The sequence below is a fragment of the Dipodomys ordii genome, unplaced genomic scaffold (assembly GCF_000151885.1).
Source record: "Dipodomys ordii isolate 6190 unplaced genomic scaffold, Dord_2.0 Scaffold52, whole genome shotgun sequence".
In the NCBI taxonomy this organism is placed as follows: domain Eukaryota; kingdom Metazoa; phylum Chordata; class Mammalia; order Rodentia; family Heteromyidae; genus Dipodomys; species Dipodomys ordii.
Window position 1 is genome coordinate 5,748,557 of NW_012267268.1, and position 25,238 is coordinate 5,773,794.

Genomic DNA, 25,238 nt, shown 5'->3' on the forward strand with positions numbered 1-25,238 from the left:
ACAAATCAGCTTTCTTTGGCAGGGTGTGAGGTTCCCAGGCTAGTGTGGAAATCACCCCTGTCTACAACAGCAGGATTTGGATTGTGCTGGACCAAAACAAGGGAGCTCAGGGGAGCAGCCCAGGGTTAGGAGCAGGGACCTGGCTAGCACAGGGTTCCTAGCCTCAGGAGGCAGATAGAGGAAAGAGGCAGAGAATGGGATGGACGTGGGGGCGCTGGAAGCATCTGGGATGCACTTTCTGGACAGGGCAAGAATGGGGCTGGCACCTGGGGGGAGGAGGAAGGGAATGGCTTATCTACTCACTGTATTTTAGAACTAACAGGGGCATTCATCCAACCTTTTGGGAATCCAGTGTACAGAAAGGGCAAGTGTTTGGTCCAAGGTCACAGAGGTAGATGTGGTGATGAGGCATGGGGTCTCCCAGCAGGGAACTGTCCTCTGTCCCCAAGTGGCCTGGTGACAGCATAGCACATGAGGGCTATGGACCTCAGTGTTGGTGAAAAATGAGACTCGGGACAGGAAACAGTCTAGAAGTGCTACAGCAATTTAGGGCTCTCCTGGAAGCAGGAGATGGGCTGCAGGACACCAAGTCCAGCCTTTTGTTGGGGAAGCAGCTCCATGGGCTCCAGCTGGAGGCAGATCTCCAAGTGGAGCTGAGCTGAGCTGTGGAGTAGGAGAATATTGCAAAGGCCAGGGGAGGGATGAACTGGGCAGTGTCACCCAATTGGGATGCAACACAGCATGAACGTGCTTGGATCTCCGAGGGGTGGAGACTCCTAGACACTGCCGGCAGGGATGGCAGAGGCCACAAATAGCAAGAATGTGACAGAGCTGCCACCACAGACTTCATTGAGGTGAGGTAGGTGCTGTGATTGAAAAAGATCTCCCACTTTTGACCCAGATATGCCTAGTGAGGCTGTGGCCCCTCCAGGTAAAATTAATTTTCCTGTTGATTTCTTCCACTCTTTCATGTGTGACTGCCTCTTTCTGGCCCAAGTCTTTAGGGAAGAGGGGAGGAACAGCAGCCCTTGGCTCCCTGCCTGCCTGGTGAAGGGTGTCTTGGAAGGGAGACTCTAGCCTCCTCTCACCTCCTCCAAAGGTGGCAGCCCTCTGGCATCTCTACTGGGGCCTCACAGGAGCTCTGGGCCAAAACTACCTGGCCTAGCCACTCCCAAATTCCTGCTCTCAGTCATTGTGTGAAATAATAAATGCTTATTGTTAGTTTTTTGTTTTAGTTCCTAATTGTTGTGGGAGTTTGTGATGTAATGACAGAAAATGACAGAAGTTCAGGATGGCCGAGTGAACAGGGAGGAACACAGCCCAATGGGGGCAAGAGCAGACTGGGCTTAGACCCAAGAGCCTGGGGAACCCTGGAGACTGACAGTGTATGAGGGATACAGTTGTCTCAAGGCTGCTGGGATAAGCATTGGGGCATGAGGTATATATGTATGGGGAGAGACAGAGAGAATCAGGGGGCTCTGGGTAGGAGATGCGAATCCCAACTTGGGAGTGCCAAAGGAGATAGGGCCCAGAGAATCAGAAATACAGAGTGCAAGGACCAGGACTTGGTGATGTGGGTTGGGAAGAGAGGGAGAAGGAGGTGTTGTTGGATGGGCATCCTCCAGTCCTGTGTTTCCCCACCCCTCCCCCATCTCCCTAAGCATGATTGAGCAGACTGGGAGCCAGAGGAGAAGCTATTTGGGGGAAAATGACTTCAGGAAACCCATGGGGGTGCCTAGAAGCAGTGGTGTGCCATCTAGGGCTGGGCATGAACTTGAGGTGCTTGGCATGGGTGTAGAAAAGGTGGTCCCAGGAGAGGTGCCAAGAAGAGAGGAGGGCTGAGGAGCTCTGGGAAAGGCCTCATGGAATGAAAGAGAGAGGGTATTCCCTGAGGATGAGTGGGTGGAAGCCAAATCAGAAGCTGCCGGGAGGAGATATAACCAGGCCCAGCCACCAGAGCAAGCGCACCTGTCTCTAGCATTTGTACATTTCCTTGCTTCTTCCTGGGGCGAACTTTCTGTGCCTGTCCCATGTCACTCAGCTGGCTCCTATTCACCCCTCAGGTCAATGTGGAAAGAATACCTTCTTATGGAACTCCTCTGTGGGCTCTAGAGTTGAACTTCCCATGTCACCTCTTTATAACAAGAGTGTGAGTAGTGGATAGACTGAGTATGAGGGAATAGAATTGAAACCCAAGCTGGCTGCGGTATACTAGGTTAACTCACGGGCTCCCAAGTCTCCTGGGTTAATCACTGTTCTCATACTCATTAGAGGGAAGAGGGAGGGGGTCTTTCCAAAGACAGCCTCTTCTTCCTTCCTTCCCACACAGGGTGGAGGGCTCAGCATACATTTTTTTTTTGCTTTAAAGCATGATCTCAGATACATTCAGTCCAGTCTTTCTTATTTTCTCATGACATGAATGACACAAATAAAAATGTACAGCAAGTTAGAGAAACTGGGAAAGCTTGCTGTAGGCATTTTGCAGGGGTGGGGTAAGGTAGGGGACCCAGGGCAGCATGGGAATAAGGCCACATGCTGGTTGTGAAATATGGGTAAGTATGAGCTCAGTGACCCTGACCTCAGCTTGCTGGGGGGGACTGAGAGGGAAAGGCAGCTGGTCATCATGAAGAAGGGGGACACATTTCTGTGGAAATCCCATTCCACTACATGCCTGCTCTCACCCCCTTGCTACATGAGTGTTTGGGTGTCCACACTGAAGGGCATTTGCCCACAGAAGCTAATTATGATGGTCTTTGAATGGGGGTGAGTAAGATTTGTATCATCCCATGGACTTCTTGTAAGGAATCACAGCTTTAACTCCTCTGAATCTCTGTTCCCATCCCACAGGCTTGGCCCAGGGCAGGTGCTCAGGAATGAAGGAGTCATGAGTGGGTTCATGATTGGGTTATTGTAGATAGAGAATGCTGACAAGTACAGCATTTACAGATGACTGGGCATGTAGCTACCATGTCCCTAAGCACAGGACCATGTCAGTTAAGGACAAAGCTTCCTTTTCCTGCTATGACTTGGGAAGCAGTTGAGATTAGGCAGCCGATATTCTTTTACCACAGTGGTCAGCATACTGCTTGATGGAAGGATGTCAGACATGGCTTTATGTTAGCCAGGCTGTCAGATGGGCATAACTATACTAGGACCTGTTGCCAGGACTTCTCCTGGTGCTCAGAAGGAGATGGCCAGCATAGAGGGAGTGGCCCAAAGAACACACACACACACACACACACACACACACACACACACACAAAAGCTCCTGATTCCCTTCCATATCTCTCCAGCTCACAAAGTGCTACCACTCTCTGGCCTCAAGGACACAAGACTGCTTGTCTGTGGTGGCACAGCCAAAGTCAAATCTCAACTCTGCCTCTGAGCCCCATACTCTGTCCTCAGGACAGGACTTAGAAATGGATGTTAGTAAGGAGTGTCTGGGGTGGGGTGTCTCAAGACCCTGGGAACTGCATAGTCAGACCAAGCATGGAGCTGGAAAAGCCAATGGATGGAGTAGAGAGGCATGGGGGTTGGGCAACCTGAGACCGTGCAAGCTTAACCTGGGGAAGTGAGTGGTGGAGACAGAGGAGGGAGCGTATGAAGCAGAGCCAAGGAGAATGGAGAAACGCAGGCTGCAGGGAAGGTATGGGCAGCAACAATAAGTCTTTTCAGCAGGATAGGGTTCTGGAGGCCCAAGTAGGCAGCTGGGCCAAGAAACTAGGATTCTAGAGCCATGTGAAAAAGAACAAAGAGAGCTTAAATTACCCTCAGCCATTGAAGCATGGTGGCTAGACACATGGACAAATGGAGTCCAGATATAGAACTCCACACAACCAGGAACTACCTGTAATCCCAGCGATTCAGGAAGCGGAGATTCAGAGGATCATAGTTCTAAGGCAGCTGGGGCAGAAAGGTCCATGAAATTCCATCTCCAGTTAACCAGCAGAAAGCTGGGCTGGTGGTATAGTTGAAGTGCTAGAGCAAATAAGTAGGAGACCTTGAGTTCAAATCCTGGTATCTGCATAAAAAGGAAAAGAGAAAAGGCAGATCAATACCTGTATGCCAATTGGTTTTTCAGCCAAAGGGAGAAGGTAATTGAGTGGCAAAAGAATATTCCTTTCATAAGTGGTCTGGAACAATTGGATCTACACAGGCAAAAATGAGTTTAAACCCTAAAACTTTGATCCAAAACTCATGTCATGCACAAAGAAAAAAGATTCAAGTGAATTGTAGATATAAATGTAAAGTCTAAAATTATAAAATTTCTAGGATAAAATCTTTGGTGACCTGGTTTAGGCAAAAATCATAATTTATAACAGAAAAGTCTATATATGTATCAGAATCTGTCAAAATTTAGGTCTCTGTTCTTCAAAAGACACTGCTACGTAAGTGAAAAGAGATTTGTGTTGAGAATATATAATGAACCCTCACAAGTCAAGGATAAGAAATAAAAAACTCACAATGGGGGGCTGGGAAGGTGGCTCAGTGGTAATGTGCTTGTCTTGCATTCATGAGGCCCTGGGTTTGATTCCTCAGCAGCACATAAGCAGAAAAGCCAAAAGTGGCCCTGTGGCTCAAGTGGTAGAGTGCTAGCCTTGAGCTGAAGAGCTGAAGGACAATACCCAGGCCCAGAGTTCAGGCTCCACAACCAACAAGACAAAACAAAACAAAACAAAAACAACTCACAATGGGTATGGTATCTCACATACTCTAGCTACACATGATGTAGAGAGGGGACTGAGTTTTGAGGGCTGCTGGGGCAAAAAGTCCAAGGCCCTATCTCAACCAATAAGCCAGAGGTGGTGGTGTGTACATTTGGTCCCAGCTATATGGCTGGTGGATATAGGAGGATAGAAGTTTAAGACTGCCCCAGGGAAAAAATGTGAGATCCTACTAAACAAGATAAAACAAAAAAGGTTAGGAATGTGACTCAAGCAACAGAGCTTTTTCATCTAGCAAAAAAACATGAGGTTAAGCCAGGCGCCAGTGATTCATGGTGAGGATCACGGTTCAAAGCCAGCCCAGGCAGGAAAGTCCTTGAGACTCTTATCTCCAATAAATCACTCAGAAAATCAGAAGTGGCGCAGTGGCTCAAGTGGTATAGCTCTAGCCTTGAGCTGAAGAGCTGAGGGACAGTGCCCAGGCTCAGAGTTCAAGCCCTATGACCAAAAAAAAAAGAAAGAAAAAGAAGAAAAAGAAAGAAAGCATGAAGTTGTATCAGAAAAAACCAAACTGGGCAAATGAAGTCATATAGATGTCAAATTTACATGGGAAGATGGTCTGCATAGTTAATAGTCAAGGATGAGCCAATTAAAACCATAATGAGATATCACAACCCACCTGTAAGGAAACCTAAAATAAATAAAAATCTGCCCACAGTGAGCCAGACAAGGAAATGAAGCAACTGGGACTCTCGTTATCACTGGCAGGAGTGAGGGGCACATCTACAGTATAGAATAGTTTAGAAGTTTCTCAAAAAGTTACTGGGTGCTGGTGCTCATGCCTGTCATCCTAGCTACTCAGGAAGCTGAGATTTGAGGATCATGGTTCAAACCCAGCCCAGGCAGGAAAGTCCTGAGACTCTCATTTCTAATTAACCAGCAAAAGGCTGGAAGTGAGGCTGTGGCCCAGGTGGAAGCACATCAGCCTTGAGGGAAAAATCTAAGAGATAGCACCAAGGCTCTGAGTTAAAGCCCCAGTGCAAAATGCAAAATGAATAAATAATTCCCCTCCAATCATATGAAAAGAAAAACTTATATCTCCACAAAAACATGAGTATTTATAACAGCTCTACTTACCAATCAACAAAATATAGAAACAACGCAGATCATGGAATATTTGCCCTCTTACCATAGCCTGTGACTTAGTAGCTCTTGCCTTACAAAAAAACTTGGATGAACCTTAGGTGCATTTTGCTAAACAAATGAAGCCAGAAAGGCAGCCTATAATGTGACATCTGGCAAATAAAAAACTACTGAGGCACAAGGCAAATCAGGAGTGATGGGACTGTTATGGAGGGCTGGCCGGACCTTTGTTTTTGTTTTTATTTTTTTTTAATTTTGGGTCCAGTCGTGGGGCCTGAACTCTGGGCCTGGGCACTGTCCCTCAGCTCTTCAGCTCAAGGCTAGTGCTCCACCACTTGAGCCACTGCACCACTTCCGGCTTTTTTCTTTTTGCTTATGTGGTACTGGGGAATCGAACCCAGGGCCTCAGGCATGCAAGGCAAGCGCTCTACCACTGAGCCACCTTCCCAGCCCTTGGCCAGACCTTTGTGAAAACCCATCAGACTGAACCCCACAGTGGGGATTTTAAGATACACATTAAAAAAAAAATCCACCACGGTATGGGGCAGCACACCATGGAAGGCAGACCACCAGCAGTGAGTCCACCCTTACTATACGAGTGACATAATCACAGAAGGGAGGCAAGTAAGGCTTGGCCTAAGTAACTGAGCAAAACAGTATTGTGTTTGGCTGCAGAGATTACATAGAACATAACTGTGCACAAACATTGTCTTCCACCTAGTAATTAGTTTCTCACACATGTAGAGTTTAACATTGCCAAACTACATGGACACCAGGGCTGAACAAATAAATAGTCCTACTATCCATAATGACAGCCACGTTTTTCACTTCAGAGAAGGACCTAGAAATGATCAAAGGAGAAAATGCCAGAAGGAACCTTGCAATAGTGGATTGGAGGTGCACACACACAACCACAAAAAATGCATCCCCTTCTTGCTCTGTGAACCACCAGGGCCTAGAAGCAGTGATGAGCACAGATAGCATACAATGCTAGCTTTCTAAGTATCATTTTTCTCCAATGAAATGAACCAGTGCTCCTTTGAGAAGTGGTTTGCTCCATGACTGTGACAGGGAAAAGATAATGATGGAAAAATGGAATATATCCATTAAAAGATCACAGAGGACAGAAGAGAGCTTCTTGTTCCACGTAGTTAAAGTAGAAGCACTTTCTCAATTTCTTCTGCTAAGCAAAACTAAAAATCTTTGGACATTCTATATAAAACAAACAAAATAGGACTCAGAAATATGGAGAGAAGGCCAATTGGCTAAGACCTCAGGGTGACATGGTAGTAAGTTTCCTGGGTTTTCTTCTTGTCTCATCTATCTCAAACCCAGAGATAAGGAAGCTTCTAGTTCAGAAACAGGCATAGACAAAACAAAACAAACAAACAAATGAACACTCCAAATCCCCAAATATGGTCTTTCTAGCTGAAAGATGAGGAAAAGTCAGCCTCAAAAGACAGAAAATTTAGACAGTACACATTCTGTTACTGACAAACACACAGAGGAAAAATGCAATCCATTCCTATCCATTAGCAAAGGCCAAGTTTCCACTCTTGCAAGATTGTACCAAGTTGCCTCCATATCCCTTGGATTGGTGCCAGAGAATGTCAAGCAGGGATCACTAATGAGAAACTTCTCCTCACAATGGGCAGTACTAGAGAAGGCCCAGTAGAAAATAAAATTTCACCATTGTCCAGTGATAATGAGGCAATTCCTTAACCAGTAAAGACCTAGTAGAGACCCGTGGAAGCCAGAACTACCACCCCTGCCCAGCAGCAACAGGGAGCCCTACAAACATAGGAGTCATTGGAGGCTGAGTGGCAGCCCACACATCTATCTCCACCTGGGGTAGAGTGCCCACCATTGCCACCTGCTGAAGTGGGGTCAAATAGCCAACCAAAACAGATGGTTTGTATGAGATCTAGAATCTCAGTACACAGCATAAAAATGTCCAGGTTTCAATTAAAAAGCAAAGCAAAACAAAAAAACCCACTCATCATACCGAGAATCAGGAAGATTGTTGATTTTAAAAAAATCAACAAGTGCCCACACCAGTATGACAGAGATGTTTGAATTATCTGACAAATATTTCCAAGCAGCCATGACAAAGATGCTTCAACAAGCAATTACAAATGTATTTGAAACAAATGGAAAGTTGTTGAAGCCTCAGCAAAGAAATGGAAAATATCAGGAAAGAAATAAAGGTATAAAAAAAGAACCAAATGGAAATTTTAGAACCAAAAGTCAATAACTGAGAAGCAACCTCAGTGAATGCTCAACAGTAGAATGGAGGTAATGGAGAAAAGCATCCGTGAGCCTGAAGGTAGACCTTACTTGAAAAACAGAGATGGACTTGGAGAGTTTTGATCTTAGATTTCTCAGCCCCTAGAACCACAAGAAGTAAATATTTGTTGTGTAAGATACCCAGCATGCAGTATTTTGTTACAGCAGCCTGAGATATGACAATTACAAATGGAAAAACAAAAATTCATGCCAATTATAATTAAACATCTGAAAACTAGAGACAGAGAAAAAGTCTTGAAAAAAAGTCAGAAAAAAGATGCCTTTTGGATCCAGGAAAAATAATTTAAATAACAGCAGATTTCTTAGTAGAAACCATGGAAGCCAAGGGGAAGTGGTACAATGTATATCTAGTGAAATATCTCTTAAGAGTGGGAGGAAATTAAGACATTTCTAGACAAAGGAAAACTGAGGATTTATAACAGATTATCTATAAAAGAAGGGCAAACAGGACTACATAAGCAGAAAGGAACAATAAAGGAAGGGACTGGGAATATCAGGAGGGAAAAACATAAAAAGCAAATATATGGGTAAGCACAATAGGCTTTTATTCTGCTCTGTTTTTTCTAAATTATTCTTGACAATGGAAGCAACATGTATTATTGTCTAATTTAGATGCTTGTAGAAGAAATATTCAAGACTCATAATATAAACAGGAAGTAGAGATATAAGGTCTGTATATTTATACAAACCAATGAGATGATCACACAAGCTTTTATGTATATGAAATGTAATACTGAGAGCAACCATTAAAATTACTATACAAAAGCCCGATGACGGTGACTCATGCCTGTAATCCTAGCTACTTACGAGGCTGAGCTCTGAGAATCTCTGTTTGAAGCCAGTTCAGGCAAGAAAGTCTGTGAGACTCTTATCTCCATTAAACTACTCAGAAAAAGTTGAAAGTGTCACTGTGGTTTAAGTGGTAGAGTACTAACCTTGAGCAAAAAGAAACTCAGGCCCTGAGTTCAAGCCCCAGAACTGGTGCACAAATGCGCACACACGCGCACGCGCGCGCGCACACACACACACACACACATACATATACATAAAATCACTATAGATAAATCAAAACTAGTTCTAAAAAATGCTCAAGTATCCCCCAGGAATGAAAGGAAAAGAAAACAAATGAGAAACAGTACAAGCAGAAAATAAAAAATGTAAAACAGCAGAATTAAGCCCTAAATGTCAATAATTACTCTAAATACAAAAGTTCTAAAAACCGCAGGGTGCCGGTGGCTCACGCCTATAATCCTGGCTACTCAGGAGGCTGAGATCTGAGGATCACGGTTCAAAGCCAGCCCGAGCAGAAAGTCCATGAAACTCTTATCTCCCATAAACCACCAGAAAACCGGAAGTGGCACTGTAGCTTAAGTGGTAGAGCGCTCGCCTTGAGCTGAAGAGCCCAGACCCAGAGTTCAAGCCCCACAACCAATCAAAAAAAAAAAAAAGTTCTAAAAATCTCAATTGAAAGACAAAGATTGTCAGAATGATTTTTTTGTGTGTGTGCCAGTCCTGGGGCTTGAGGACTTTCAGCCACCAACACTATAAGCCCAATAAATCTTTCTTCTGTATAAAGTGTTCAGCTTCAGCTATTTTGTTCTGCCAATGGAAAAAATGAACTAAGACAGTTCTCTAGGTGCCTATTCATTCACATGCTCACAGTTTCTGGTAGTCAATGGTGGGATCCAGCAGGTGGAAGGCCTGCCACTATTTCAAGCTCAGTCCTTCATGCAGCCCTAGAGATGGCAGCCCTGTGTGTCTTCTGTGCTCCAGGTCTTTAATGAATACAGTCTCATGAATTCTCCCAATGCATCAAAGATAGGACTCATTAGTGCACATTCTCCGAGGAGAAAGTGAAAGCTCAGAGAGGTCAAGTAACTCGACCATGGTTATATAGCCGGTGAGTGGCAGGGCTGGGACCAGGTGCCAGGGGGCCTGACTCTGGAACCCAAGCTCTTCAGCACATGAAATGCCTAAGATGTGGCCTTATAAAAAGTTATTAGCATGAATTAAATATCCAAAGGGTTTTCATTACAATATTTAATATATGTATATAATATACTTTAATAAAAATTTACCCAGTCTGTATTACTCCTTCCTAACTATTATCTATTCCCAGGGCAGACTTACACTCTCCTTATTCTTCTTTTATAACAGTTTTTAGTGGATTTCTTTATGTGGTTTTCACCCAAATACATGGTGTACTTTTATCATATCCACACCTCTGCCACCCTATTCTTCCTCCTTCCCCTTCCCCCTGGCTCTTACAAACAAATCCTCCTCCTCCTCCTTCTCCAACTCCTCCTCGTCTTTTTCCTCCTCTGATTTCTCTTTCTCCTCTTCTTCTTCCTCTTCCTCCTCCTTTTTCTCCTCCTCTTCTTTCTCCTCCTCCTGTCTAGATTGTCTGCATAAGAAAAAAAGAAGTGATGTTTATCTTTCTGCAATTTGCTTGTTTCCCAAATGATGGTTTCCAGTTTTATCCATCTTTCTGCAAATGGCAAGTTTGTCATCCTTTTTTATGGCTGAATAACAATCCAGTGTGTGTGTGTGTGTGTGCACGCGTGCGCGTGTGTGTGTGTTTGTGTGGTGTGCAATTGTTGGACACCTAAGTTGACTCCATAACACTGCAATAAACCCAGGTGTGCAGGTGTCTTTACTGTATGCTGACTTACATTCCTTTAAGAATATGCCCAGGAGTATACAGCAGGATCATGTTGTAGTTCTATTTTGAGGAGCCTCCATATTTAAATAAAAATAATTAGGGGGTGATACTAGAGCTTGAACACAGGGCCCTTCACTTGCTAGATTGGCACAATACCAAAAAGTCATGCATTCAGCTCATATATTTTTTGTGTGTCAGTCCTAGGGCTTGATGCTGTTCCTGAAGTTTTTTTTTTTTTTTTTTTGCTTAAGGCTAGAGCTCTACCACTTGTGCCATACCTCCACTTCTGGCTTTTTTGGTGCTTAATAGGAGATAGTCTCATAGAATTTCCTGTCTGGGCTGGCTTCAAACTAGGATCCTCAGATGTCAGCCTCCTGAGCAGCTAGATACTGTACAGCTGTAGGCCACTAGCATCTAGCTTCAACCCATATTTTTAAAAAGGTTTTTAAGGAGGAAGTTTCATTGTGATCTTTCCATATATACACACAATGTACCTAGATCAAGTTCATGCCCTCTATTGCTTTCCCTTATCTTCTCTCACCTCTTAAAACAATTGCACAGGTTTCATTGTTCTACTTTCATACATGCGTATAAAGAGTACTTTGTCCATATTCACTCTCATTGGCCTACTCTGCTCACCTTTTCCCTTCCCTCTGAAATCAGCTCCCAAATAGTTCCTGCTTTTCTTCCTTATGATCCATTATTTTCCAGTGTATATTCATTGTACAAATGGGTTGTGTTTCTCCATGTCAATTCATAATGTATGTATTGGAATTTAGTCAGACTGACCTCCTCTGTTGCTCTCTCTTTCCTGGTCCCTCAACTCCTGTATTGCTCAATAGCTTTCTGTGCATTTCCTTGTGCCACCTTCATAGACACAGTGTGTATTGATATTATTTGCCCTTCCTCATTCCTTTCCTTCTCTCCCCTTCCCTCATCCCCAGAAACAGTTTCACATTTATGTTTGTTATCTATATACATATATCTTTAAAGTCTAGATTCCACAAATGAGTGAAAATATAAAATATTTGGGGGTTTGAGCTTTGTTTCTCTCACTCAACTTGATGTTCTTCAACTCTACCTACTTTTCTGAGAATGACATAACTTCAATTTTCCTTATAGCTGAGTAAAATTCCATGGTATGGATGTATACACACACATACATACACACACATACATACACACACACACATCTATCTATCTATCTATCTATCTATCTATCTATCTATCTATCTATCTATCTATCTATCTATCTATCTACCTATCTACCTATCTATCTATCTATCTATCTATCTATCTATCTATCTATCTATCTATCTATCTATCTATCTATCTATCTATCTATCTATCTTCCTAAGTCTTCTGTAATTTTCTTTATCCATTCAGTGTTACAGGGCACCTAAGCTGATCCCACCATTGGGCTCTTGTGAACAGATCTGTGAAAACATGGGGGTACAGGTTTCTTTCTTGTATATTGATTTACTCCAAGTGGAATATATGCCCAAGAGTGGTATGGTGGGGTCACAAGGTAGATCTAGTTTGGGGGCTCTTTTAAAGAACCTCTATCTTGATGGTTGAGAATGTTTAAAGTGACATTGATCAAGTTGAGTTGTATTCATAAAATGCTTTGCTAAACTGTAACTCTTTTGTTCAACTCCTTAAAGATAATAAAATATGACAAAATTAAAAAAAAAAGAGAATCTCCATCCTGATTTCCATAGTGCTTCCACTGGTTTACATTCCTCACCAACAGTGTGTGTGAGTTCCCTTTTACCCACATCTTTGTCAGTATTTGTTGTGGTTTGGTGGCTGCCATTCTTATTGAAGTGAGATAAAATGTCAGTGTGGTAATTTGAGGGATGTGGTCTTGTGTTAGGAACCCAAGACCTCACCAAGGATTAGAGAAGAAGAGGGCTAGTCCTGCTTAAGTCCTCTTGGTGATCTCCTGTGTTGTGGTCCATTCATACAACAAGATTGGTGCCTTTAACTTGGAATACCCAGAGGAGAAGCAAAGAGAAGCAGACATCAGACTTTCTAAGGGGCTTACTACATCCTTTCCCCCACCATTCAGAAAACCAAGGTGGCCTCAGGTGAGAACCACCCTTTCCGCTACACAGAAACTAAGCTGCTTCAGAGAAAAAAAGGGCTTTGTTTGGCCCTTGGATGCCATTCCTGAGTGATAACAGCAGAGAATGCACATGTGGCAAACTTCATCTCTGATGACTGGCTGATTTTGGATACAATCCAAAAACGTGTGTGCTGTGGGTCTCTGGACAAGGCTGGTTCTGACTGCCCTGGGTGGAGGCTTTAGCTGGGCTGAATTCTTGGAATTTGATTTAATACATACCAAGCTATTTGGATCTATTGCAATAAATAAATAAATAAATAGAGACAAACATTCTTGGATTTCAGTCATAGTATCACCATGATGATACTTGCAAGATGATACTGATAGTGCAGCCAACTTGCACCAAGGCCCACAGCATGCCACCATTGTCTGTCTGTCTGTCAGCATGTGAGTAGGCCCTGTGGTTGCCCTACCCCTTTGACAAATGCAAAAATGACAGCAAAGAGAAGCTTCAAAGCACCCACAGGTGGGTACCATGAAACTCTTCCAGAGCTCATGCCCTTTCCCAGTGTGCAGCACAGAGCTACAACAATGAGCATGAAACTTCTGGGGATTTTTCTTTGTGATGAGTTTCTATCCATGAAGCCATTGAGCTCAGCTTCCTGCTCAAGGCAGAAGTCACTTCCACAGCATCCCCAGTACACAGGCATCCCTCAGGAGGTGAAGAGCACCCTCCCTTCAAAGGCAGCTCTTCCTATGTTCAGGCAGCACATAGCTTCAGAAAGGACAAACTTTGGTGTTAGAACCAGGCTCTGAAAGTCCAGGCTGGGAATTGGTGAGCACTAGTTTTTCCCTTGATTGTGCTAATCTCCTCCCCACTGCTCTAGGCTGGTCCTGGAAATCAGAAGATTTCCCTCTTCTCCTGGTCTGTCCTTCTGGGACTTGTGGGGGAAACTGGCTAGTCACAGTCACAGATCCCCAATCTCAAGTAGGTAACTGGAAGAAGGGACATGCACATAAGTGGTTGTTAAGCTGAGAGTGCATGATTAGACTCTTAGATGGGAAGGACCAATAACTGCCCTAACAAGAAGCTATCATGTGTGGTGCCAGGCCCTAGCTAAGAGCTGTCCTTGTCTCAGCTGCTCTGTCCCCCCAACGCCCCTCCAGAGATTGTCACAACCCCCAGTTGACCGATGGACAAGCTGGGGCATGGGGAAGGGCAAGCATGTGTGCTGTGTCCTCTGCTGATGTGTGTAGCCGCTGGAAACCACCTCAGCATTCTCATCCCTGAGCTCCCTGCCCTGGAAGGAAACTAGGCTGATGGCAAAACATGCAAGAAGGCAGACAGGGTTCTTTCTAGAAGCCAGAGATATTGGATAGAGAGGGTCGATAGTCTAGTAAGGAGGTTTGTGCTAATGTGGCCTGGGGTGCAGAAGGATCCCCGGTGTGGACAGCCTTTGAACTTCTACCACTCACCCAGCTGAATCCAGTGAAAAGTAGACAGCTGGGCCCCCCTTCAAAAGAGAAAGGAGGGGTACAAAAGGAATGGGGTGTTTGCAGCAGCCTCTGAGACCAGATGTGCTTCAGCTGCAGCTGTAAAGTTCTCCTCCTTGGACGCCTGCATCTCTGTGCATGCCCCATGCTGGGCTTTCTTGTGACTGGGGGTAGGGTGCTCAGTTCTCAGCTGCAGGTTACCCAAGTAGGAGGGGGAGGGGAGAGGGATGAGGGCTGTTTGACTTGCTGCACTATTGGCTTGAGGAGGTCAAGGGCTCTTTGGGTCTGCTCACTCTGATCCTATGAGTGGACTCCTTACCCTCCATCATTTACAGACACCCCCCCCCCCTTGCCCTCTGGCTTGGTCCTCACTGCAGATATCCCCTGGGAGGCAGAATTGTAAAATGTGGGTAAAGACTGCCTGGCTCATAGGGAGGTAGTGGCTGGCTCAATCCCATCATCGGCTGGGAGCCCACAGCTCCTGGGACAAGAGGAAGTGATGTGTCTGGAACCTGGTTTGAGGCAGAAAGGAACCCAGATCACATAGGAACCCAGCCAGTTCCAGCCAATTACCTGAATCTGCTACCTCCCAGAGCATCCCATGTGTCCACGCACAGGAAGCTATAGGTAGACATGGGTCTTTACAGGGAGGTGATACTTCTCAGGGAGTGGTGAATGTAGCGTATAGTCCTGCAACAAAGATCAGGATTATGAAAGTGTCACAATAAATGTCAGCATGTGTGTGAGTGCGTGGACTCATGTGTGTGCATACATTCTCTGATACTAGGGCTTGAACTCAGGGTCTGGGCACTGTCTCTTAGCTTTTTTGTAAAGGATAGGGCTTTATCATTTGAGCCACAGCTTCACTTCCATTTTTTTTGGGGGGGTGGTTAATTACAGATAAGAGTCTCATGGACTTTCCTGCCTGGGCTGGCTTCAAACTATGATTCTCAGATCTCCACCTCTGAGTAGGTCCGATTACAGATGAGAGCCACTGGTGTCTGACTAACCCCAGTTCCTTCCTTCTTTCTTTCTTTTCTTTTCTTTCTTTCTTTCTTGCAATTAATGTGTATATTGATTTAAAAGGGAAAAGTGGTTATAAGAGTGAGTGATTCTGATGTTAATAATTTTGGTGCTACTATTGTTTGCCACATACTTGTATAAATATATGGCTTAGTCTTTCCAAAAGTCTATGTAGCAGATCTTTTTTGTTGCCTTTTTCTGTTGGGGGTGATGTGCCACAGAGAAGGTATGTAGCTTGCCCAGGGCCACACAGTGATCCTGGAGGGACAGCCTCATGGTTTAGAGTGGGCGAGCTCACTTTCATCTAGACCTAGGAAGTCTCAGAGAAGGGGCTGAACTCAGTGCTGCCTGTCTCCAGATCACCAGGGCTGGCTCTCACAGTGGTTAGGGCATTTGGTCCTCCAACTTCTTTCCTGCCCAATGGACTATGGATATTGGGTTACGGTCACTGGGGCCCTGGCTGGTTATCACATACAACTTATGGCCTATTGCCACTCTTAGGGAAGAGGCTAAACCTGCAGGCAGTGCCCAGGTTCACCTGAGAGGCAGGTTTGTGGCTGGCCAATACCTGTTCCATTGGGACCTTTTCCCATTCAGTCTTTCTTGAGCTCCCCTGATACTTAGGGAACATGATTAGATTTCTCTAGGTTTCTATTCAGTCCTCTGCAGGCTGAGCAGTGACCTGTCATATGAGTAGAAAGATGAATGGATGTCCTCCTGGGAGTGGGTGGAGGCAGGGAGGTTAGGAGGAGGCTGGAGGTTAGACAGGACTTCAGGGCAGCAAGAGCAACAAATGTCCAAGACCTCAATGCTTGAATGTCCCCTGGTGGCAGGTGCTGTGTGAGGATCACCACACAGACCAGGACACAGAGTCACTTGCCTGGATTTGGGCATCTGGTTAGTGACAGGCTGAAATTGGACAGGCCAGCTCAGCTAAAGCTTGCCTAGAACATTGTGGCTGGGCCCAGAACATCTGCCCCCATTGCCTGGGAATCAGAGGGAAGGCCTGGGGCTCCTGCATCCCTTCTTTCCTTGGGGGCTACTCACCCTCCTCTGTCCAATCCTCTAGAATGGAGACCTGTGCTCTCCTGACATCTCCACATCAGAGAGCCAATGGCTGACCCATGGAGAGCATGTATCTTTTGTTGAGTGGATAAGCGGGTTAGGGACACAGAACGAACTAGGGAATAGAGCTGGCTTAAACGCCAGCATTCTGACTCTTAGGCACATAGGCACTCATTGACAGATGGCCATAGGTATTAGGCATGCTTTTGATTAGCTCCGCCCATTCAGTTTATATTCTCTGAAGGCATTGAGCAGTCATAGGTGGGGGGAGGGGGGCTGTGGTTACTGTTCTTCACTGCCCACTAGTCCCTCCTGGGGGCAGAGACCATGAACCCCCAAGTCTGCTGTGTCCTTTGTTCTTATCTGAAAATGGAGGGACCAGAACAAGTCCCTGATTCCTTTCCAGTACCCACCTGGAGGAGCCCTAGGGGTGGCCTCCTGGTATCTGGGGCTGCTGGCTTCCCTGTCCTTGAGACCCTGATGGAGGCCTGCTTTTGGACACATCAGGAGATCCACGAAGAGGAAGGCACTTAACAAAAAGGGGGGCCTGGGGGTGGCAGGACTGCAGGAGCCTTTGTCCCTAGGATTGCAGCAGATGACCTACCCACCAGCCCTGGCCTCTCTTCAAGTCAGCTCTCCCTGGCAGTGCTGGGAGAGGGCCTCAAAGGCTCCGCCCACAAAGGGGCCCACAACACAGTCAGGAACAATGCCGCCTGTTTACCTGACAGATTGTCTGCTTTCTTTTCATCTTAGAGGAAAAGAGCTCCCGCCGGGAACCGCTAATCCCAGAGTCAACAGATGACCTCGGGGAGCTTTTCTTCTGGAGGTGGGGTGCAGAGCCCAGAGCCCCAACTGTGCAAACAGACCCTAGAGGCCAGTGCGCCACAGGGGCGTGGCCCTGGGCGTGACGGGAGGGGCCTGGCCTTCTAGCCAGCCCCGTTTTCTTCCTTTGTGACTTCCCATTAAATGGAGGATAATCTCAAAGGCAGGCCAGGAAAGGTCAAAGCCAATTTGCAGGGCTACGGGTCAGGAAGGACAAAGGGGCCAAGGCCCAGCATTGGTGGGGGGAGGGGAGCCTTGACCTTTACCTGGAAGCAATCAGATCACTGCCCGAGGAAGACCTGGCAAACCAACATCTTGGCTGCTTAGTCAGTAGCAGTTCAACAGAAGCCAGCTGTTGCACACTCTGAATCTCAGTTTCCTTATCTGTGTGGGGTGTGTGTGTGCGTGTATGCACATACACTGGTACTGGGGTTTGAACTCAGTGCTTGAGCTGTCTCATAGCTTTTACACTCAGGGCTGGCACTGAACCACTTGAGCAGCAGCTCTATTTCTAGCTTTTTAGTGGTTAATTGGACAGGAGTCTCATGAACTTTCTTGCCAGGGATGGCTTCCACCTGTGATCCTCAGATCTCAGCCTCCTGAGTAGCTAGGATTACCTGCGTGAGCCACTGCTGTCTGTTTCCTTATCTGTAAAGGCAGGGAGTGATATTCCTGTCTGTCTGGTAGTGCCATTGCCAGTAGTTTGGTGTGTTCTCCAGAAGTTGTAGTTGCTCATGATTCAGGATGGAGTAAGGCTGAGTCTTGAAGCTGAAATTGGACCCCAACAGAGAAGGAACATATCCTGTACTGACGGGGAGGGCCAGGCCAAGCTGAGCTGAAAGAACTTGAATTGAACCTGTTTGGAAGACAGTGAAGAAAACAGTCTCTGCATGATGAGGTTCTTATCTGTGAAAGAGGAATCACAGTGTCTCCATTCCCTAGTTCCTAGGGTTTTAGAAAGCCAACTGTTTCATTCCCCAGAAGAAGCTGGGGGAGTCTGTTGGGCCAAGGTCAAAGACATGGGAGGCTTCTTATAGCCTACTCTGTCACTGGCAGAGAGTAGCCCTTGGCCTAGGGCAGTAGGGAGTTGGCTTGAGCCCCACACCAGGTGCAGCCCCAGCTCCTAGCCTGTATGGTCTGCTGCAGAGGTCTGTCTCTCCTAACTTCCCCCAGGCATGTTCCTCTTATCTTACCATTGGGGTGTCATTCCCTGGTTCCTTTTTGGGGAACAGAAGGTAAGAAATTCTTAAGTTCAGTTATGTAGGCCACTGGTGTCTTCTGCATTGACCCATGTTTCAAATTGGTGCCTCCCTGAAGGGCCTTTTAAAGAGAAAGGAGAGGTGAGCAAGGCTATAATATTTGATGAACATCTGAAAGCAAGTTCATAGACATGAACTACTATTGTTTATTTTTGTGTTGGTCCTGGGGCTTGAACTCAGGGACCAGGTACTGTCCCTTAGCTTTTTTGTTCCAGGCTGATGATCTATCACTTGATTTACTTTTCCATGTCTGTATCTGGTGGTTAGCTCGAGATGAGTCTTATACTCTTTCCTGCCCCGGCTAGCTTTGAACCTTAACCTCTATAGGTTTGTGTTTGGTTTCAATTAACAGCAAACCTTACTGGGACTTAAACAAAGGTAGGTTTATTTATTTGTTTGTTTAACACAAAATAAGAATTCTAGAAAATGGCTGGTTGGGGTCTTGGTCAGCTGCCTGGTGAGGCCAATGGGCCCAGGCTCTTCTCAGCTTTCTGTTCAGCATCCTTAGTCAATGAGCCTATTTGCCACCTTGTGGTGGCATCTTGTGGTGGAAAGATGGTGGCCTCTGTTCCGTAGGAACAGTACTATGTCTCCAAGGAGCCCCCTGCTGAGGCTCATTGGCTGGAAGTGGGTCACATGGCTGCCCCTGGCAGCAACGGCTGCTGGGAATGCAAATATTTGCATATATTTCTAGCAGGGCCAGGCAAGTTTGGATGAAGGCATCTGGCATGGAATCATCCATTCAGCCAGCTGCCAGGGGAGACAGTACCACTCAATCCCAGTCTTACCAAGAGTAAACAAGTGCCAAGGACAGAGAAATGCTTATCCAGCAGATTGATTGGCTTTGACATTTTGGGAGAGCAATCAGAGATGTGGAGATAGAAGCTGTTTCCATGCATTTCAAAGAGAGGAGAAGAGTAGCAGTAATATTATAATAGCTAAAATTTATGAACAGGTGTTAAGTGCCAAGTACCTACTGGACACTTTCCAGACTGTATCTAGTCTCATTCCCACCAGGGGACAGGTATGAATCTAAGTACTGTGGAGGAAACTAATGCTCAGTGAGGCCCATGGCACCCACTCCTGCCCCTCAGATCTCAAGATGTGATACCTTTCTGAGGCCAGGCCTATGGGAAGAGGGCACCACTTTCTCTGGGTAGTGCATAGAAAGTTTCTGTAGGAGAGTCAAGGCAGGAAGCTACCCCAGCTGAAAAAAAGATGCCTGGAAAAGTACATTAGAAGAGATGTTGGCAGGCTGGGTTTGATAGTATATACCTGTAATCCTAGCACTTGGGAGACCCATATGTTCCTAGGAATTCTTGTATTTAAAGGGAACATTTGGGGGTTGGGAAGGTGGCTCAGTGGTAGAGCGCTTGCCTTGCATGTATGAGGCCCTGGGTTTGATTCCTCAGCACCACATAAGCAGAAAAAGCCAAAAGTGGCACTGTGGCTCAAATGGTAGAGAGCTAGCCTTGAGCTGAAGAGCTGAGGGAAAGTGCCCAGGCCCAGAGTTTAGGCCCCACAATTGACCAAAAAAGAGGAATATTAAAAAAATTCATACTTCTAAAATTACTTAGTGATAAGGGTGATAAAAGTAATGCAAGGGCTGGGAAGGTGGCTCAGTGGTAGAGTACTTGCCTTGCATGCATGAGGCCCTGGGTTCGATTCCTCAGCACCACTTAAGCAAAAAGAAAAAAAAGCTGGAAGTGGCGTTGTGGCTCAAGTGGTAGAGCGCTAGCCTTGAGTTGAAGAGCTGAGGGACAGTGCCCAGGTCCAGAGTTCAAGCCCCACGACCGGACCCCTTCCCCCCCAAAAAAAAAGTAATGCAAGATACTGAAAAGGTCAAAAGCTATATACATAAGACCATATAAGATGATGTTAAGCAAAATGAACCCCAAGATAGGACACAAGTGGTCTTTTCTTTCTTGCTATTGTTTTTATCGTATTTGTAATGTATTATGTGATTGTTTTTTTCTTTTGTATGTTCTTTCCCCATGGTATAACCCTTTTTCTACTGTATTTGATTCCGGTGCCCTGTATCTTCTTGTATATACATTTTTATAATTTTGGGAGGGGAAAGGAAATAACAAAATGCTTAAATAAAGGTACAGTTTGACCCATTGTAACAATGAGATGTACAAGACACTATGTTGAAAACAAACTTTACAACTTGGGTGGGGGGGTGGTGGGAGGAGTTGGGGAGGTGGGGAGGGAAGGGATGGTAGTGGAAAAACAAAGGAGGAGGTAACAATACTCGATAGAAAATGTACGCATTGCCTTACTCGTGTAACTGTAACCTCTCTGTACAGTATTTTTACAGTAAAAAAACATATTAAAAAAAAAGAAAGCATGAAAACGATTTCCTCACTTCTCCCAAATGGGAGGGGGAGTAAGATGTAAAGAGGAAGGGATGGGGAAAAAGAGCCTAATACCAGAGGAGGAGACCTGTGTTTCAAAGACCAGTTTAGGTTCCTTTCATACGAGTGCCCTAGAGGCTCCGTGGATTCCCAAAGCGCAAGGTCTATCCACAGAGTCTGAAATCAGTGTACAACCATGCCTGGATATTCTGAGCCTCAAATCGGACCCCAACCACTGCATATTGAGGATCAGGCCACCTGGGGATGAGTTCTCCCAACAATCCCCTTTCCCAGAAGATTACCAGACCATGTAGACACCAGGCAGGGGGATCTAAGGTTAACGAAGGTTGGCCTTCCTGTCAGAGGTTCAAGTCAGATGTAAAGATCGCTTGAAATGTGACATTCTCACCTGTCCATGTTCATGAAGAAAAAAGTGTTTCTAAAGGTAACTGAGTATGGAGCTATTATCTTGTTTTGATTTTAGACTAGTAGTTAAATATTTTCCATAGGAAGATAACAAAGTCCCCTGCCCTGTGTTTCCTGAGCTCCAGGCACATACTTTTATCATTACTGCAACCTTGCGGGAGGGTCATGTCTCTACATAGTGCTTCACTGTTCTTCCAGGTTCTACAAGCTCTTCAGGACTTCTTCTCATTCACCTTTATACCCACAGTGCCTTGCACAAGGCCTGGCACCTACTCAAGGAATAAAGGAGGGAGCAGACAAATGCAGAACTGGATGAATAAGTGAATGAGCATTTGAATGACAGAACAGGTGTTTGGAAGCTGGAATAAAGGGCCTCTTGAGTTCCTGTGGTCCCCACATGGCCCCTTGTGGCAGCCCTCAGGGCTGGGCAACACAGGAGGATGAAGTTAACTGTAGGCACACACTCTGAGAGAGTAAACAGCCCTCCTCCGGGCCAGGGCTGACTGGCAGCCTCTAGGGAAGATTGCACAATCCTGTGGGCTGCTTTGATTCTCATTTTTGGGCCATGGAGTCATCTCTGCTGTGGGCCTCTCCCTCTTTTCCCTGGATTGTCTCTTGGCAACACAAAAGAACCTGCATGTCTGTGGTCAGTGGGAAGAAACTCAGATCCTCAGTTCCTCCAGGAAGCCCACCCTGATAACTAGAACTGCCCAAGGACACTAGTGAGCCTAGCCTGATCTCTTTGTTTTGCAGATAAAGACTTGAGACCTAACGAGACAAGAAACAGGACAGAAAAGCCACTGGAAACATGGCAAACCTTGGCACAGAGCTAGCTGTCCCAGGATGGCAGCTGGTTTCGGAACCAGCCAAGCAGGCCTGTAAATTCTGGCACAGCCAACTGTCCAACCATGTGAACTTGGATCAGTCCCTTCATCCTCCTGGAGACCTCCTGAGGCACTGATTTAAAAGGCTGGGCACTGGGACTAGGGGCTTTCTTCTTCTACTCCTTCTGAATTTTCTTTCCAAATGTCTCCCACTCATCATGTCTCCATGCCTGGGCATGAAGAGCCCATGCACTACTCAGAAACTCTATTGCAGGAAAACTCACTGCCCTCACTGGCTGTCCATGATTGCTCCGCCCATCCTCTCACTCTGTCTCATTCTCTTTTTCCCCTCATATACTTTTTGTTCTTGCCTAATTCATTCATTTATATGTTTCTTTCCTCCCTTCTTTCCTACAGACTTCCCAGGTGCATGTTGTGGGCCAGGCACCTGCTGAGCAAAGATGCTCAGGCTGAAGCCTGCCTTTAAGGAGTGGATCTGTTCTTTAGGGTGGTCATATAAAAATCTCCTCAAAGTTTTGTGGAGTTTTTTTTCTTTCTTTGATGGTCCTGGGGCTTGCACTCAGGGCCTGGGTCAGTCCCTGAACTTTTGTGCTCAAGTATTCTACCACTGGCTGGAGCCACAGCTCTACTTCCAGCTTTTTTTGTGGTTGATTGGAGATAATACTCTTGGACTTTTCTGCCCAGACTGGCTTCAAACCACAATCTTCAGATCTCAGCTTCTTGATTAGCTAGCATTACAGGTATGAGCCACTGGTGCCCAGATTTAAAGTCCTGTTTTAATTCTCCTTTTTGAACAATACCCTCCCAAGTGTCCAAGTGCTGTATAATAGAATATCTTGTGGTAAATTAAGAATCTGGAGATGGTGATGTTACCATGGGATATTTGGTGGGCAGAAAGGTTCTTATAAGAGGAAGACAGAAGGCTAGGAAGGTGGCTCAGTGGTAGAGTGCTTGCCTTGCATGCATGAGGCCCTGGGTTCGATTCCTCAGCACCACATAAGCAAAAAGAAAAAAAGCCCGAAGTGGCGCTGTGGCTCAAGTGGTGAAGTGCTAGCCTTGAGCTGAAGAGCTGAGGGACAGTGCCCAGACCCAGAGTTCAGGCCCCACAACTGGACCCCCCCCCAAAAAAAAAGAGGAAGAGAGAAGGTCACAAGACAGAAGATGCTATTCTGTAGTTTTAAAGATGAGGGAAAAGCAGAGTTCCCTGCACTTTTCAGAAGAATTTTATCCTGTAACACTTATTTTGGACTTCTGCTTTCCAGAAAATGTAAGAGAATAATACATGTATCATAGGAAATGAATACACCTGCAAAGAACTATACTTCCTCTGGCCCAGAGGTTAAGTGGTACCATGTGACTAATTTTGACCAATAAGACAGAGGACAAATGATTTGTTTCCCTTTAGCCTGAGGCTTGATGCTCTGATATCTTTCTTCATTTGCCTGAGCCATGGAGGATATTCTGGTGAATGAGAAGTTCTGATGAACGGGCTACTGGCTGTCAGCCTAGGCCCTGAGTGACTGCGTGGAACAGATTCCATAGCTGACTGCCAGAGCCTGCTGGGACCCAGGAGCTTTGTAACAGCAGTGTAAACTCTATTGTTCTGAGCACAGGAACCCTGGAGGAGTGTCCTACTGCACCAAGAGGGGAAATAGTTAATTCTTGAGCTATAAGCAAAGGCTGGAAGCATTGGAATCAGCTTGGGTTGGCCCCAGGGTATGCAAGAGGCATCAAGGACCTTGTAGCTAGCTGTTAAAGTTGAATGGGCAGGTCACTGGGTGCATGGCAGGGTCTCTCTGGCTGTCCTCTTTCCTCTGCCTGTGGCCTTTGGGTTTTGACCTCCTTTCCTATTATGTGCTGCTCAGTGAGCATGCAGGGTATGAGTGTAGGGCAATCTCAGCATGTATTGGCCCATGTGTACTTACTTCTGTGTGAGCAGAGAAGGGGCTGTTTCTCGGAACTATCTGTGATTTAGCTCTAGATCTATGAGGTATGGGACAAACTGTGAGGCCAGGTGTGGTCCCATGTCTGGGACTGAAGCACCGGGTGGGTGTGTAGGGCAGCCACAAGAGAGGAGCAGATGTGTGAGTTAGGCACATTCAAAGTCCTTGGCGAAGGAAAGGTAGCACAGAAGGTGAGCCCTGGATCCCTGACAACTGACTTGAGAGCTATTCAGTGGCATTTCAATTTATGTCCCCCTTCAGAGATTACTAATTGCTTGTGAAAGTGGCTCTTTTTCTAGGGGTACTGAAAACTACATCTATGCCCTATGGGTCAGGTTGGTCTGATGTATTTACTGCCCACATTACTCACTATTTGGTTACCTGAGTACATCTAATGCCTACTAATTAAGAGCACTGTAGGGCATAGATTTAAGCATTCACAGCAAACAACTTTATAATGGGATATAAAGGAACTGCTTGGGCTGGGATGCTGAAGTCAGGCCTCCAGAAAGTAGGCACACATACCAGCCTCCTCACATTCCTGTGGCATTGCACAGTGAGAGTGTGTACCAATATGCATCTGTGTGTTTCTATGATGCACTGCTCTAAGTGTGCAGATGTGTTTCCTTGTGTATTTGTAGCCATTTATGAAGTTAAATCTTTCGTCTGGCCTTCAGAAGGGATGCATGCTGGGTACTATGGTGCCCCCTGTGTGTGGAACCCTGTCCAAGCTCAGGCCTGTAGCATGGGCAGAAAGTGCACTGTAAAGGGCCTACACAGCTGTTATTTTTTATTTTGCCAGTACTGGGGCTTGACCTCAGTGTCCAGATACTGTCCCTTAGCTTTTATGCTCAAAAGTTTGTATTCTCTCATTTGATCCACAGCTCCCTTTGGCTTTTTGGTGGTTAATTAGAGTTAAGAGTCTCACACACTTTTCTGCCTGTGGTTGGCTTTGAACTGTGATCCTCAGATCTCAGCCTCTTGAGTAGCTAGGATTATAGGCTTGAGCCACTTTTGCTCTTAGACTCTTACTCCAATGAAGTCCAAGACCCCTGTGAAGACAGCCATGATCTTCATTTCACACATCTGGGGCTCACAGAGTTGGCTAAGTATGGAGCTGTTCCAGCCAGGCTTGGTTCTCTAGCCTTTCTTTGCCACCT